Source organism: Dromaius novaehollandiae, chromosome 2 (genome assembly GCF_036370855.1).
Source record: "Dromaius novaehollandiae isolate bDroNov1 chromosome 2, bDroNov1.hap1, whole genome shotgun sequence".
Taxonomy (NCBI): Eukaryota; Metazoa; Chordata; class Aves; order Casuariiformes; family Dromaiidae; genus Dromaius; species Dromaius novaehollandiae.
In genome coordinates this window covers 113,477,609-113,495,631 of record NC_088099.1, presented here as the reverse complement: position 1 = coordinate 113,495,631, position 18,023 = coordinate 113,477,609, and the positions used below count along the sequence as shown (strand labels likewise).

Below are 18,023 nucleotides of genomic sequence, written 5' to 3'. Positions count from 1 at the left end.
CCAGGCAGGGGATCATGGGTGGTGGAATCTGCTCCTCTCCTCGCCCCAGCGCCCTGCTCCGGGGAGGAGCTGGCGGGGAAGCTGCTGCAGCCTCCTGTGAGCTTCCCAGCAGCTCACATTTCTTCTACAAAGAAAGTCTCTGACCTATTTAAGGCTGGTGTGCGCTGCTGCCGCAGGACTTGGCGAAGCAGGGAAATCTATGTCTTCGCTTAAATGGCACACTCAAGTGCCTTGCTAAATCGGGACCTAAATCTGCAGAGAGGGGAGAAGTTTGGAAATCCATTCGCAAATTCTCTTGTTTGTGCCTGGATACAGCTTTGGTTTTACTCGGGCTGTAGTTCAAGTCTGTTAAACTGGCACTGTGCATGAAAAAGCAATCCTGTCTTTTCCCCCACTTCCACTGCCTCCCGTATGCCAGTACAAACATTTCTGTAGCCTTCCAATGGACCAGATGAGTGAAGTGATCTGCCTGTAAAGTACCCCAGTAAACAAAAAAGGGATTATTTTACAGACAGATCGGTTTCCCAAGCCAATTCATCCCGTGGCCACTGCAAACAGCGGAGTTCAGGCACGAAAGAGGGCAGTGAGGAGGCAGGCAGAACGTCTCCATTCAGAGATAGTGTCAGATTATGCCAGTTCAAATTTTTCGTCAAACTGCAGCCTTAGGTCTATTTGACTACACAAAGTGACTGAAATAAATAGTACAAGAGTTTGTCCTTTCTTTGTTTTTCCTTGCTAGACGGATTAAATTTGCTCAGCATGCCTATCTGTCAGCTCTCCTTTTAAGTGTGTCCTTTCATAATACTGTAAGTGTAGTACATAAGCTAGAACTTCAAATCACTCAAAACGCTTAGTTAAATATGCAGGGTTTTTCCTACCAGCAATAGTAAAACACTGCAAATGTTTGCCACTGCATACATTATGTACACAGACACATACATATGTGCGTCTGCCACTGGGCATCCAAGATGTATGATTTTCTTGATTAACACTGCAGCAAATATGTCTACACCTTGAAAAGACAGTATCTTCCTCCATAAGCAAGCAGTGCTCACCTTCCCTTAGTTTTCCCAGCTCATTTCCCCATTCCTCACCAGCACAGTGGTTTCAAACATTTTATACCTCCAGGTTGCTATCCTAGTCTCAAATGGTAATTTGAGTAAGTGCACTCTGGTAGAATAAACAGTGGAAATACCTGTAAACTCCAGCTAAATGGTTGGTGGCTGATTCCGCTGCAGCTTATCTTGTTGATCTTGTCAGATTTTACAGAACAAGTATTAGCATGCTTAGTATGTGCTGAAAGACCAAAATTTTGCCTTTGATTACATGAGCTAATCTTACAGCATTAAGGATTTTTGCACATATTGGAATTCTAACCTAGGGACCCACAGGCAATTTTCTGCATTTTTATCTACAGTTCTGTTCCTGTTGGCAACAGCTTCTATTAAAACAATAAAAATACCATTTTCCACTAGCCATTCTGCTACCAGTATTTGAATTGTGCTGTTTCCCTGTGAAGTCCTCAGCAAGCTCAGCATATGCACAGGAGAGGTGCTAGAGGATCTTCGAGAAATGAAACAGTTAAGCCACTACTTCAACGTAATATAGGCTGCAGCTTTATTTCCTGGTAGCTTCCTAGAGCTACCAAGACAGTTTCAATTTTCTCTTTGTCATTAGGGAAACTGTATACAAAAATGTGCTTTGTTTCAGTATTGTATGACCAAGACTGAAATGCCTAAGACTGTGGCAGAATTATATGATCAAGACTGAAATTTTAGAGAAGTCAGAATTATGGTTCCTGTAGCAGTTGCCACTGCACAACGTGTTACAGTTAAGTGTTCCATAAAACAACTCCAGAGCACTAAGCACAGCTCATTCACCGACAGTGGAAAGAGAAATTCCATTTTCTGCTAAGCCACGCACCAGACATGATAACAGCACTGTGGGATACTGCATTTAATGTACATACAGTGTTTCAGTAGTAAAAGACCTACTGTTATACAAAGGGGGAATAACTGTTAAGGATATTAACTCTGGCTTTTCTTGTTTTTTTGATCTTAAAGTTTTAACCTAAAATGCAGTATAGAGTTTTTTACTTCTATATTTTACAGCACATTATATTTATACAGTGAATTTTAAAGTAGTAACAAAATTCAAAGGATTAATCACTGGAAAGAACAACAATTATTCAGACATGTCTGCTAAGGTAAAAATCTTAAGGCTCACAAGTACATTGTTTACACAAAAAGATTATATTAAGTATTAAAGAGTTCAGTAAACAAAGGATAAACTCTATCACATTAAGCTGAAAACCTCCTTAAGTGTGAGGAGTCTACATCTTTTAACAGTGCTTTTCTTTTAGCCATAAATACACAATGGTGGTATTTGAATTAAAGACTGTGGGCAACATATGTGGACATCTATCCAGAAAGACAGTACTGGTATGTTTTGTATGTGCGAGAAAGCAGAACCCTATATGAAAGTGTACTGTTGCTGTATCAAGTGACATAGCATTCCTTCTAAATACTATGGCATTAATGGTCACTTTTAAAACCATGAATTGGATAGATTCGTGATAGGAATACTGGTTTATTCTATTTTAAAATGAATTCAAGCACTATTATACAGGCTGTCAGACCACATGGACCTAAAATCAGAATTCCATCACTTTTGTTTGTCCATTGTAATAAGCAACACATTGTTCTGGTGACAAACACAGATATTTTCTTGCCAAGTGTCATTTAATTTGTTCTTGTTGAGCAGTCCCACCAGCTGATGCTGATGTGCCCAAGTTAAAAAAGTGTGGGCCAAAACTTCTACTGGCACAAGGGGGCACAACCCTTGCGATGTCAATGAAACTGCTGCCACAGCGTGACTATCCTTGTAATTCAGCAAAGCTAGCGGGTCTCCTTGTACTGCAGTAACAGTAAATGAATAGCTTTTCACAGCTAACAGTCTCCTGGGATATCAATATCAATACACCCATCAGATTACAAATACTCAGGATTTCTGGATGCAATGGGTGAGTCTAAATTGTTGTTTCAGGTGCTCAGCGTGCCTCAGGTCCTGCTCAACGTTTCAAACAACAAATAGGTTAATGGAATCTTTTACTGTAAAATATAATCATTATTATACATACATGTTACAGTTTAGAAATTTAATTCTGGCTCTCTCCTGCCTTGCTCTTGGTGCATAGTAAAGGCTGGTGCATTTACTATTTGTAAAAGGGTTGAGACATGCTACATTAGTAGAATATTAGTATTTTGCATTCACTTTGGAGATACGGAAATAAATATACAAAGTATAAGGACTCACCAATTTTAAATACTGTTTCTAAAATTTAGGAGAAAATCACTTTATTGCAGATTATTTCAACTGCACTGTATCCCTGCACCATTTCATCTAGACATAAAACAGCAGAGAGAAGAGGAATTATTAGTCTTAAATATGTACCCTGACTTCAAAAGAGATTAAAGGCCAATTATTTACACCAGCATACCTTTACTGACTTGCTAGTCTGTAGTAAATATGAACCTAAATGTACACATAGAAATAAACGGTAAAACATAAAAGTCACTGTAATTCATATAGAGACTCTTCTGCTTATCCATAATTTTGACTAAGACATTATGTATTGGAAGCTAAGAATAATTACCTTCAGCTGTTTATAAAGCCAAGGGGAAGATGGACTATGTATCTCAAAACATAGTTAGGATCAAGAAACCAAAGATCTGACTAATTCCTCATGTGCAATTTCAGTGGACGTTCCACTCACTGACACCAGTTTAATTTAAGCTCATGTCTATCATACAGCGATTTCACTATGAAAACATATTTTAAAAATACAGAAATGTCCATGTTGCACTCTTGTTTCTCTTTTGCAATGTTATTCTTTGTGCTTCAGAAACTAGCATTTGTTTTTCTATTGTACCATATACAAGTATAGTTTTTAAGAGTTTCTCATTATTTTGTAATGAATGCTAAAAATTAATGATCACAAAAATTAATTGACCAGTGTGCAAATTAAAAAAACTCTCAAGTATGGTGAAATTGTCACTTTTAGGTACAAATATATATTATATATATAATAATAAAAAGAAAGAATGTCTGTCTTGTATTATCTGTAAAATATTTTCATATTGTATGCATCTCTCAGTTTAAGCAAGTTCTGTAAGCTCCTGAGCATTAATCAAGCTATTTCTGCTCTCAGTTTTCCAGTTCCTAAAAAGAGGGTCAAAGAAGTAGTAAATCCACTCAGGAGGCAACATAACCAAACTTCACATATAAAAAGAATATGCAGATGAAATAAATACAAAGTGACTCATAGTAGCCACAGAAGAGCAGAAATTCATTAAAACTTGTAAATTCTGTAGTTCCTTTCTTTGCTCCTCCCACTTACAAAAGTGCAAAACCTGATCTGGACTCTTGGCTGAACCTGGTGAGCAGATCTGCCCCGCTCGCCTCGCTTGGGGCTGGGAGCCAGCGAGACCCCCGCCCGGCTGGCCTTTCTTTGCATCAGGCTCCCAATGCCCCTTCCCTGTGGGAGCAGCTGGCCCACGCAGCACCCTGACACTCACTTTGCCTTCCAGTGGTCACAGTGGCAACTATCCTCCTACTCTGTAACCCAGAGCAGGGATTCTGCAGCCACAAAGATATTTTCTGACACCTGCTTAACTCTATTATTCATCCAAAGATTTCTGGGAATTAAATTGAGGTTAAAATGTGAATGATCTAGTAATGAACTATTTCATCCTGTGTGCAGTCTGTGTGGAGTAACAAAGCGACGATCTCATTGGGATCATGGAGACATAGTGGAACAGCTCACATGACGGGTGTGCTGTGACAGATGGGTAGAGGCTCTTTAGGAAGGACAGGCCAGGATGATGGAGAGGGGGAGCTGCCCGTTATGTGAGAGAGCAGCAGGAACACCTGGAGCTCTGCCTGGGGGTGAATGAGGGGCCAGCTGAGACCTCATGGGTCAGGATTAGTGGGCAGACCAATGTGGGTGACATGTGGTGGATGTCTGCTATTGCGCATCTGATCAGGAAGAAGTAGATGAGGTCTTCAGGCAACTGGAGGAAGCCTCACGTTCACAGGCCCTGGTCCTCAAGGGGGGCTTTAAGCAGCCTGATATCTGCTGGAGGGACAGCACAGCTGGGTACAAGCAATCCAGGAGGTTTCTGGAGTGCAAGGATGATAACTTCCTGACACAAGTGATCTAGGCGCTGACAAGGGGAGGTGCTCTGCTAGACTCATACTTACAAACAAGGAAGAACTCATCACGGAAGTAAAGGTCGGGGCAGCTTTGGCTGCAGTGACCATGAGATGATGGAGTGTAGGGTCATGAGAGGAGGGCACAAGGCAAAAAGTAGGATCACAGCCCTGGACGTCAGGAGAGTAGACTCTGGCCTCTTCAGGGATCTGCTCAGGAGAATCCCACAGAACACGCCCTGGAGAGAGGGAGGTCCAGGAGAGCTGGCTGATTTTCAAAGATCACCTGCTCCAACTTCAAAACTGGTCCATCCCAGTGAGCAGGAAATCACGCAAAGGCAGCAGGAGACCTGCATGGATGAACATTTTTTGAGACATGATTGATGTCACTCACGGACAACAGTATTAGTGGGAGCAATGAGACTTCGGATCTTGTCTATCTCACTGCAGTAAATGGGAGATTTTCCATTTCTTCCAGTGGGAGTGCGATTGGCTCCTCCATGCCCCAATCTATCAGGCTGGATGTTCCTGACTAAACTCAAACATAAAAAGGAAACGTACAAGAGGTGAAAGCAGGGACAGGTAAGCTAGGAGGAATATAGAGACACTGTCTGAGCATGCAGGGAAGGAGTTAGCAAAGCCAAAGCCCTGCTGAAGCTGAACCTGGCAAGAGATGTGAAGAGCAAGAAGAAAAGTTTCTACAAGTGTGTCAGCAGCTGTGACTAAAATATTGCTCCTTCACTGCCCCTTACACATTGTACTCTCTCCACAACCCAGTAATCCAGCATTCGCCATTTTTCTTTCTCAAAACCTAACTTAAGTTCACTTTTCTCCTATCTTCATAAAGGCTCTTAAAGATACCTTAGCACAGGACCCTCTCACCCACTTACAAAAGACATTTGCTGCCCAGCATTAAAATAAGAAAGAAGATACTGAAATACAGGGAAAGCACATTCCTCTGGTTTCTCCACTATGTGTTAACATTGTTTGTCTAATTAATTTATAATTTCCTTTGGACAAGAAATGTGCATAGCAGCATGTAATTACAGTTTTAAGAAAGAGAGACTGGGAAACGCTAAACTGAAAAACAACAGTCATGGGCATAGCTGATGGTGCAGAGGATCCCTGAACCGGCCTTTACATTCAATAGCTGCAAAGCTTCTTGTGCTAGATCATGAACGCAGTTTGGTAGTTACGTAAACAACTTCAAACAAGGATATAGTGTAACATATTCACGAACCTCCCCTGCTGCAGCTGGATTAGCTTCAGAGGCCATCTGATCTGCAGCACCGCCAGAAAACCGCAGCAGGAACATCCAGGCTGATAGTTTGGGGCACGGAGGAGCCAGTCGCACTCCCACTGACAGAAATGGAAAATCCCATTTACTCCCATTTACTGCAGTGAGATAGACAAGATCCCAAGTCTCAGTGCTTCCACTAGTACTGTTGTCCGTCCGTGACATCAATCGTGTCTCGAAAAATGCCCTTTAGATAAACCATAAGGATTTTAAAAAGAAAACAAAAAAACCCGAAGCCCTCAAACAGAAATAAAATGCTTGACGCATTACTTGAAAATCTGATTGTATATCTATCAGAGCTGACACAGCAACTCCTAAAATGCCTACATTTCCTCTAGCAGTGTAGTGTCAGCATTGCCACAATACCCTTCCAGCAAGAGATTTTCATTTTCTTATCTTCCACCATGTTGTACATCCTACATAGCCCTTTATTATCTTCCCGTTGGCTTAAAAAAAAAAAAAGAAAAAAAAAAAAAAGGTTATTTGAAACAGTTCCAATTCTCTACTGGCATGAAGAACAGAGCTCAGGCTTAACACAGAGCCACCTGCTGACAGCCAAGTATATTTGCTTTAAACCCTTAAAGGCAGAACTGGGTGGTGTTCAGATCGCATATTGATCACTAGAAGACACTGGATATAAAACATGTAAGTCAGTTTTAACCAACAGAACCCTTTTCTCCCTACCCATGCTGGATTTGGACTGCTGTCTCTGTTCCCTGGCAAACGACAGTTCATAGCAAATTTTCTGTGGCTTTTTATCTATCATCATCTGTATCAAAAAGCTTTGGGGGAAGAGAAATTAAAAGGCAAATCATTAAAAACAAACATAACTTTGCAGTAATCCTGTGGCATCTCTAGAAATTTGTAAAAAGGCATAGATACTACACATGATATTCGAGAGAGATCCCCTTTGGCAGTTACTAGCACTCCTGGCTTTTAATTTCAGTGGTGTCAGTGGTGGCTAAATCCCTGTTCAGCCTAATTCTGTTCAGTGGCGAAATGCTGCCAAAGTCAGTGTGAAAACAATATTATGTCACAAGAAACATTCCTGATCATTGTCTAGATGAAAAACTTTCTGATGAGACGGCTCACTCTGAAAGACATGTTCAGTCTGGAAGTTTTAAATTGGCCTGCTTTCAGGCTGCTCTGCCTCGTGCACCTGCGAGGCTTGCAGATGCTATCGTCGGTGCATGTGTGACAGGTTACGATAACACGCCGGCACTCTGCCCTTTTTAACCCAGCCAGTGCATGGGCTGGTGCATCAGGTGAAAAGTACATGTGAAGGTCTTGTGGCCTTGCAAAAGCAGCATATTTTCTCCAAATCCTGACAACCGCGTTTAATTTCACTTAGAGTTGTATAAAGAAATGAATGGAGTGCATACCTCATACCATTAGGGATCTGCGTATGTCCTTCCCATGCTTGCACATACGCAGTTTAACAAAACCTGACACGGTATTTGTCTAGCAGCACTTGACCCCTTTCTGGCCTTGTTTTCCAAAATCCTGACATGTTGCCAGCATGTCCAGCAGGCTGCCGCTGCCTGGGGCTGCACCTGGACGCCTTGCCGTCCTTGCAGCACCGGGCTTGCGGAGCTGTAACGTAAGTGTTGCCCGGAGGCCTGTCCATACCACAAGAAACCTTCTTTAGAGAGGGTGTAGCCTTGCTAACTCAGCCGGGCTGGCCTGCCAATAGAGGGCAGTCCTACCGCTAGCTGGGTTTCCCCAGAACTGATTAGCTGCACTGGGTTTTGCGCCCCGCAGTCAGGTCCCGCTGTGCATGTGCCCTGCGTCCGCAGGCCGCCCCGGCCTTCCCACATCCCTGCCAGCCCGCCAGGCAGAGCACGCGTTGGACTCGCCGTGCACACTCGCCTTGCGACTGCGCTGCTACACATGGACACAAGAGCAGCGTTTTAAAACCTCACCCCATGGCTCTCCTTGAGCTACCTGAGAAGAATTAATTTTGGTGTATATATATTTTTGGCTAATGCTTCCATAGCCTCTGTCAAACAACTGAATACTTAATGTATCTGCAGTTTTTAGAGTGTGTGTATTAGGGGGGGAAGACTAATCCATAATCTATGATAGAAAGGATTCACCCTAGGGTCTACAGGTATCCACCATAAGAAACAAAATGGACAGTTGACACTAATAGGAAGCAGCCAGTATCAGAGAAGGGAACATGCTGTGTAGAGAAGCGAATTAGATATGAACATAGTTAATATGTGAAAACAAGGTAAGGTGCTTCAGTTAGATCAGTGAAAATGACAGGAGATATGAACAATCTGTATGAGGTTGTTATAGAGGTGGCCACAAGTTTTAGACCAAAATGACAAACTGACCTAAAAGCTGAAGCAAGTAGGCAGTGACTGGCAGATCTCAGCAGGGATGGCCAAAGCCTCCGAAAGACATTTGCAGCCCTTGGAGAATCCACTCTGAGCAGTTCTGAGCTCTCAGCTCTGCCCTCAAGCCCAAATCCAGCTTCCTCACCTACCTCTACAAGAGGACACATCTCAGAGCAGAGCCAGGGCACACAGTCCAGCCAGATCCCTCATCCCTGCACTTTTCCTAACAACTCGACTTCACTGGTATGAAACCCATAGAGTTAAAATGCGGCAACGTCTTACCTTGGATACAGTCATGGAAGTAATATTGAGTAAATAAAAGTACAGCCTGTTGTTTTTCCCTGTAGTCCCCAGGAGTAACTACATCAGTATTGCTTTCTTCTTTCTTCAAAAACAAAAAACAAGAACGCCCCAAAACATTCAAAACTATGAGCAGGCCAAAGTTTAGCAGAGAAAGTTGCTGAGACAGAGGCCTTGGCTGAGCACCCGTCAAAATCAATAGGAGTCTTTCCATTTACTTAATGGGCTTTAGACTGAGCCCTAAGTGAAGGCGAGGAAAAAAATCTGTGCCAATTACACACTGACAAAGTAGTGTTTGAAATAATCCACTGCCATCTGTCTTTATTTTACTAACCCACTCAGTTGGGTCTGAACAGAAAATCCGTAAGATGAATAGAGAACTAATTATCCCAAGAAGGGCCTGTTTGCATTTGTCACCTTCCCCAAGAACTGCACCCATTGTCCATGCTGAAGATTTCCCTAATTAATTATAACAAACTACCATGAAAGTAAGAGGCTACAGCTGTTACATAGGTACATATGTATGTCATGCAAGTTATTTCTCTCTATATAGTCTATATATCTGTATATAAGTGCACTATGTTAGCCTCAAAGAGCTGCTATGAGCTCTCTGCTGTGTTCAGAGGGGCCAATAAGGCCAATCTAGGCTTGTGGGGAAGGGAGAAAAAGGAGTTATGTTTAAGTCTCTTTTATAAAATGATTGGTAATGTTTCATGTCAGTGCTCAACTCTCTCCGTTGCTTTGCAGTCTTGCCCCAGCTGTAGGGACATGGAGCTGGTTACAGAAATCTAAAGCATCACATATGGAGTTGGATGTGTCTATGTCTGTCTGGGGGAGAGAAAGGAGGGACCCCACAGAGACAAAAACAGCTAACAAGGACCTGATCTGTGCTAAAAAGAAAACAGATTCTCTTTTTAGAGGAACCACATATAAGTAAAGAGTACAGAACCTTATTAACAGCCTGATAAATCAGTATTAGTCAGTGTTGTAGAGGGGAGGAGGGGACACAGGTGACTGCTTGTTTAGGGGACATTAAATCTATTTCTATGGGAAGTGGCAACATGCACAATACAGTCTGCAAATCCATTGACTCAGAGCCAGCAGGACACATACCTATGTAAAAACATTTTAGCTATTAATTTTCATGGCCAATATATAATTGCTTATTAGGCTCCTAACCTAATGAAAGAATGGGCAAAATAACTTCTCTAGCAACACTTTGCCAGACGATGACACCACACAGAAAAGTTACACCTCTTCTTTCAATTTCCTCTAGAGACAATTCCATCAACCCCAAATTTATGCTATTCCTTCTACTAGTTAAGAGCAGTTTTTTCATCCATCCTTTGCCTAGGGTGAATAGTCTCTTTCTAAGTCATGCTTTCCTGAGACCATCACAATTCAGTACTAACCTAAGGTGATCTGTAATAAACAGGTTTCCAGATTCCAGACAATTACTTGTGTTTTGTTACATAAAAAATACGCACACATGCAATTCAGGCCCCAAAAGTTTTGGGGGTACCTTCTCCAACAGAAGCATGCTAGATCTTACTGACCCGGACTCCAGAGAAGTCATTTCATAATTTCAGACTCGCAGGAGAGCCAAGCTATAGTTGTCACTTTCTTGGTATACAAAATTTTATGACAAAATGAATTTCTAGTATAACTTTACATGAGTTCAGTGGTGTTTCAGAAGAGATTAATTTGTCCCTGTATGCCATGTAAACTCAGTAAAGAAGTCCAAAGGCCACAAATGATGATAAAGTATTAAACTCTGGTGACTCACGTGGAAGGAGCTCATGATCTCTGCTGTGTGAATATATAGCTATAACTGCTTTTTTGAACCTCGGGGAAGCCAACAGAATGACATCTGAACTCATGTCTGCCCTTTGGCTCCAAAGTTACTTTGTAATAAGCTGTTACAGGAACAGAGTCATTCTTAATCATACATCATGGGGATATGGATGAATATTACAGTGAATGTTCCAACTTTGGGTATTTTTAAGAGCTCTCTTACCAGGTGTGCAGTGGTAATAATATGCCTGCAATATCTGTCAAGAAGAGAATGATTCAAAGGTGACCATGAGATAAGGCTGATGTCCCTGTATCCTCCTTAACATGCTTCAGAAACTATGCAAGACTGGGCTGGGTACTACTTGCATGGTAGATCATCAGGAAAACGTGGCCTCTTGGTGCAAAGTGATAAACTGCATGATCTCTCAAGAATCATTCCAGAATTATTATCTATCCTACCTGCTCTACCCTCACCATAAATGAAAGAGTATAACTTGGTGATCTGAAGTGTCAGTTCCCAGCAGGTCAGAAACATTACCATTACAGTGATGTACAAAACGGAGCCAAAGCCAAACGAATTCAGTTTGTCTGGCTTGTTAGCTTACGGTCAGAAGCAACAAGAGCAAGGCCAAAGATGAGGGGTGGGCAGGCCAGGAGAGAGCTGCACACGCTGGGAAGTGGTGGGAGAACAGTGAGGCTCAGTCTTTCAGATCAATGAACTATCGATATTACAGCATAAACCCACTCCCCTTCTTCTGCAGCCTGACCACCTAAAGGCAGGCATGAGAGAGACCAGTAGGTGTTGGCATGTACTACAGATATTCAACCCAGTGACTAACAACTTACTTCTATCCCTAATGGATTATAAAAGAGCACAGATACACATATGAAAATAGTCACGATTTTAAAACAGACTCTAAAAAAAGGAAAAGGAAAAAGGAAAAACAGCCTGTTAGGGTCTGAAGGCTGACCGTGGATATGTTACAGTGACAGGTATGGAGGCAGGCCAGCTCTGGTCAGAAGTCATTTAGCTAAGTCAGAATTTGACTCCAAAGCAGGTCTGAGAGTCAGTTGACTCTGAGACACCCGCAGCTTCCCAGGAGCCTGTTTATCAAGAGAGCGGATCTAGCCGAGCAGAATATAAACCGGTGACTCACAGCAATATTTTTCTCAGTCTTTTTCAATTTGTGGCCCCTAAAAATTTTCTAGTGGAGCTGCTTTGGAAATTTCACCTGCATAGATTCCTGTGTAGTATCTATGAATCTGGTTCCTGTATGTGAATCCCTTAAAAATGACTGACCAAGGTCAGGGGTCAACACGTCGCAGGTTGAAAACCTTTGACTTAAACGCAGTGGGACCCGCTGGAAGGTCACTCATTAAGCTGACTATTATTGTCTTAGTTCTTATATTTCGGACTGAAGCAACAGACAGTAATTGTTATTTTTAATTAAACTTTTAAAACATGCCATACAAGATATAAAATACACATAGTACCTGTCCAAGAAGATTTAAAAATCTGTTTTAATTTACTAGTGCAACTACCAAGAGAGTGTGAGAACACGGTTCAGTTTTGGGGTCAATAGTTCTTGGAGTGTTGTCTAGAGTCTGAAACCATTTGGGCTCTGCTCCAAAATGATAATATAACGAGACAATTCCATGCTTGATAGCCTCTCATTTTGTGGACAAAAGTCTCATAAAACAAGATTTTAAAGTTTATAAAATAAAAAGTCACACAACTTTCTGAATAATATTTTCTCTTTTTTTCTGGTAGGGAGTATCTCTAAACAATAAGTGTAAGGAGGCTAGAAAGACAAATAATTTTTAAATGTGATTATCTCTTATTTTGAGCTTATATATTTTTGAAATTGCAACTTTTGAAATGTAAAATAAAACATTTCAGAGTATACTCAACTTGCTTAGAATATTAATTTTCTGATACATTAACTTCAATAACAAATCTCAGACAAAAAACTGCCTTTCTTTATTGCTGTAATAATATAAGTCTCAATAAGTCATCTTTCAGCTAAATGCTGCTCATAAATATCTGCAATTCACTCACATCTACAGGATTGCAAAGGGGGTAAATCAGGGCAAAACTTGACTCTCTGTTTTTAATATCCTGTCTAACTATGAAACATCTACATTTAAACTTGTGTTGGAAAAAATTCACTCCACTGAAAGATGGAGTGTAGGCTTTTTTTCCATGTATACAGTATGTGCCTATCCATCAACACTGTCTTGATGCTATTGTTAAAACCATTGAAAACTAAGAAGCACAAAACAAAACAAAACACCCACCAATGAAATCTCATAATAAACAACATTTTTCTGGGGCAGATGGTTCACTGAAGCAAAGGGTTAGCCTTTTGTTCAAACTCGGGATTTCAAATTGGAGTTTTGCAGACCACAGGACAGTTTCCAACAAATTACAGAGGATTTTAATTAGTACCAAAAAAAATGCTCCCAGTTTGTTTTGTGCAGAAAGGCACAGCGGAGATCGCCTTTAGGAGAAAGCCTCATTCTCTCCTGTATTACTAATAAAAGCACTTAGTGGTTACTGTAAAGCTGTTAGGCATTGTGAAATATGGCTTAATTAACAAAGATTCTGAAAAACACCGAAAACTGGATAGAAAGCAACCTCGTGAGATCATTTCCTCCACAGCCTTGTCTCAAAACAGGATCAAGTGTAGCTAAGCCGTTTGTGACAGATGCTTGCCTCATTTGCACTTAAAAACTTCCAGTGATGGCACAGTAGTGGTTAAAACGAACATTAAGAATGAGCAACCTTTAGCATGAACGGCCTGACAGAGCTAAAGTAGAGCCAAAGGCAATGGAGATAGGAAACCGCTAAGCAGGAGAGGCAGTTTAGAAACCAGTATGGTTACACGGAGGACGCAGTGAAGAACGGTAAGCTGGGTCTGTGCAGAAAGGATAAGAAATAATTAAACTTACTTAGGGTGGTTCTAACAGAAAGGAGGCCAAGGGATCAGACTTAGCTGAAAACCTGAAAGGGGGGAAAAGGCTTAAAAAAAGGTTAACTTTTGCAAATCTCAGCCAGCCATTGCAGATCCGTTATCTTTGTTGCTGACACACGTGTAAATACATCTGTCCACTTCTTGCCCAAGTTAGATCAAGGGACGTAAGGTACAGAAACACTTTATTTTGCATGAATCTTGCTCATGTAATTTGTCAGAGCTTTGAAAAATAGAAGGAATCACCAAACTGATCGTCTGTGTCCTGACTTGTCCCTCATGTCATTTGATCACTGGCCCACACAATGTTTGTATCTAAATTACTACACGTCTTTGCTAGGCAATTGATCCCAACACTTAACAGTCCCTTTAGAGTTGCAATTTTTCCTAATGCATAACTTACTTCTCCCTTCCTATCATTTAGGCCCTTGTAGGCATGACGGAAATTTTATTCCATTTCTCTTCACAGTATTCTCTAATGTCACTGACGCCTGTGATCACATCTCTACCCAATCTTCTTATTTCCTGACTATGCCACCCTCACACCATATTTTCTAGATCTCTCGTCATTCTTGCTTTCCTCTGGGTTTGTTCCAATTCGTCAACTTCTTCTTGAAGCATGGTGTCCAAACCCAAGCTGACGCTGCACATTCAGCAATACCGAGCTGCATGCAAGATTACTGCAAGCGCCTCCCACTCCCTGCTAAACGTGCCGTGTGCGGCGGCCTTTGTTTCGCAACAGCAGGACCACTGTGAGAAGTGGCTTAAGCAAACTCGTTTAACTTGAACTGCAGTGGACAAGTTGGTATGGAGGTATGGAGCCAGCTACTCCACCTCAGCAAAGGGACAGTTGCTCACCTAACTCCAGCTCTAGGGTTCACTCCCTTTGGTATCTGCCATGTACTCTGTTCTCTGCATTATTAATCTTCTCAGTGAAGACTGAAGCAAGAAGTTATTAAGTTTTTTGGCCTCCTCACCTTCATCTACTGTTAGTTTTCCCTCTCTGTAAAACAGTGGAATGATTCTTTCTTGGTTTTCCTCCTGCAGCTAGTGTTCTTATATTGAATGTTACCTTGTCACATCCATTTCTAATGAGATCTTACTTTCTGCGTTGGCCTACCAGGTTTCACTCATGCTACTCTTTTATATTTATTCTTCCTTAGTAGTTGATCTAGTTTCCACTTCCTTCTTAAGTTTCAGTTCACAATATAACCAAACTTCTTCATTACCTTTTCCCCATCACACTGCATTTATCCCATTAATATCTCTTCAAGAAAATGACAGTTCTCTCAACCTGACGCTTGTCCCACATGATCCTCTCCCACAGTCCTCTCAGTGTCCTGAAATCCGCTTTCTTGAAACTCATTGCCTCTGCTCTGCTGTTCTCGCTAAGGCCCACAAACTCTTATCATTTCATGATTTCAGTTGTACTGCCAGGTTCACATTCTCAGCTGAATCCTTTCCACTAGCCAGAAACAACACCAAAATATTTGTTTTAGATAATATAAGACAGTTATTTTCTCTACTTACTGTATGCCAAAGTTATGCCCAGCACACTGGGCTTTAAAGACACAATCCTGTTTCTTTGTAAAAATCCTACTCCTGGCTAAATTAGAAACGTCAAGACATCCAGTCCTCTTGCAACACTTGTAACCTGACACATATCCCTGTAGAGATCCTCTTAATAATTCACCAGAAACCACACAATCACCTGAGCAAGATTTTGTTCAAGCAAGACAAATCAAATCACTGTACCAAAATCCACCACAGCAGTGCTGGTACCAATCACTGGCCTTACAGCCCAAGGATGTGCAATAAATCCTTCCGCTCTGTAGTTGGTTGTAGATGGATGAAGTTCATCAGAAACCATTTACCTATATAATCAGCTCTGCATACATTTGGACCTCACCTGTATGCTGTCTTGTTGGTCTTCAGTGATATTTTATTGCTGAGGTGCCCACCTCCTGGGTCAGTGATTTGACCCAGTAGATGGCTTTTTTTGCTGCCTGCTCAGAAAAGAGGTACATCAGTGCAGCTTGCAAAGCTAAAGGTAACACCTCCTCTCCTTATGGATCTGGGCAGGTTTCAAAAGGACATGTTTTTCATGTTGCTCCTAAGTCAATAGCTAAGTTCGTATTAGCTATGACGGCTGCAATGCAAGATGAAGCACTAATGCTGCTGGAGGAGCATGTCCATGGAAAGCACGCTATCTCTGTGTTAGAGCTAGGGCAAGCCTTGCACCAGTGTCGTCCTGGGGGCTGCCCAGCAGTAGCTACACTGGTTGGATGTTTCTGCAGAGACCCCTGGGAAGAGGCATGTAACACAGGAGAGTTAAGCCTCTGCACAACAAAAATTTCCAGCTCCACCAGATATTTGTGCTGCAGCATTTATAGAAAAATCCTTAGTTACTGTAACTTCCATATTGAGTCCAGCTGGCAACCTTGTCTTGTGCAGGCAATGGTGGGGAGAGAGACCATCCTACAAAATACCCTCTCTGCCTCCCCTCAGAGAAACTAGCTTATGTAACCACATAGGTATACCCCTATCAGTCTGACCACGTCCTCCCCAAGCCTAGTAACTTTTGAACATGATGGGCGATTTCACCAGCCCTCACAGAAGGGTGGGTGCTCAGATGCATTAAGCGCACACAGATCTCAAGGTGAGAGTGACCCAAACTAGTACTCCCTCCACCATAGGAAAGGCTACACTGTATACACATTTTTTTGACAGTAAGAATTCCTAATGCCTCACTCTACAGAAATAACTTCCACTGTGGCTCACAACCAAGCACAAGATGCAAATGCAGTAGAAAACCGGCTGCTTTGATGCCAACGCTCAGAGAACTACCTACTTTCCCATCTCCCACCCTCCCTGCCTTAGTGGCAGGGCTATATCACAGAATTAAAATAATACTAAATGTAGTAGAATACAGAAGAAGAGAGGGTTAACATATGATAAAGGCTCCCTCACACCTGCAAGCTCTAAACAGCCTGAGCAGGAGGAGATAAAAACCTGTGCTCAGTGTCCTAGGGGGAGGCTGCAGGTCTGGGCTTGGCTTGGAGGTAGGGAGCTCTTTACCCCATCAGGCTTGGAGGGTGATTCCTTCCAGAACATGATTTGCCCCAAGATTAAGAGGGGTGAGTGTAGCTGATAAGGGCCCCAAAATAGCAGTCTGAGGATATCTAGGAGGTGTCAGCCTGACTACTAGAGAAGCCTTGAAAGTAAAGAAACATGATGTGATGAGCATCTCTTCTGTCCTAAACAGGCTGGAACAGCAAAGCAGCCCAGGCAATGAGGTACCTACTTATTCCTGGTGCTGAGGGTGAGGTGAGTGCTGGCTCTAAGGGCCTCTGGAGTCTTCTGGGCTGAGCCTTTCCCTGATCAGCAGTGACAGCAGTTTTCCCGGTTCATCCGCTGGCTCCAGGTCAGGGCATGGCACAAGAGCTGGATTCTGTGGCTTTCCTGACTCTGTTTTTTCTATGAGCTACTGTTTTCATAACCCGGAAAAACAGTAGCTTGTTTCAGAGCTGAACAGTTCTGTATTCATGCTCATAGGCCAATGTGAGAGGGAAAAGTTGTATTTGTACCTGTTGTGTAAACAGAGCCCTCCCTCCTCCCCCAGAGGAATAACGCTAAATACCTCTACCAAAGCTACTGCATACATTAATCCAAGGCATAAGCTTATTCACGGCTCTAAAATCAGAAGCTGAAACATGTAATCTGTTGACTTACTCTAATGCCCAGAGGCTTCAAATGAGATTGCCTTCCACTGTCTCACGGGCTACGTCTTGTTGCTGCATCAGCCACAAAACAAAAATTCTTCTCGTGCCTTTCCTAGGTAAATCATAAGCCAAGATGCACCTAAGAAACCACCTTCATTCGTAAATGCTCTCGCTTGCGCCGTTGGTGCAATCCACCCTGATGCCTTCTGTGCTGCAGAAGGTGCAAACCTCGCTCAGGCGCGGCATGGCCCTAAGCGCACCGTAACAGCATTTCTTGTCTATCTGCCTGGCTCGGGACAACCCGGAGAGCAGCCGCTCCGCGCGGGCTGCCCCACCGCTGCGCGAGCGGCGCTACCGCCCTCCCGCGCCGGAGCCGCTGCGCGGG

At 42.4% G+C, this 18,023-nt stretch overlaps 1 long non-coding RNA gene across 1 annotated transcript; it reads right to left on the bottom strand.

Annotated features, from left to right (window-relative positions):
* Window positions 1–1,593: 1,593 nt before the first annotated feature.
* Window positions 1,594–18,021, bottom strand: LOC112979854 (uncharacterized). Its single transcript, XR_010387893.1, has 3 exons — window positions 17,649–18,021; window positions 6,452–6,695; window positions 1,594–5,561 (listed from the first exon to the last, which is right to left on the bottom strand). It is a non-coding gene; the product is annotated as an uncharacterized LOC112979854 (long non-coding RNA).
* Window positions 18,022–18,023: the final 2 nt, after the last annotated feature.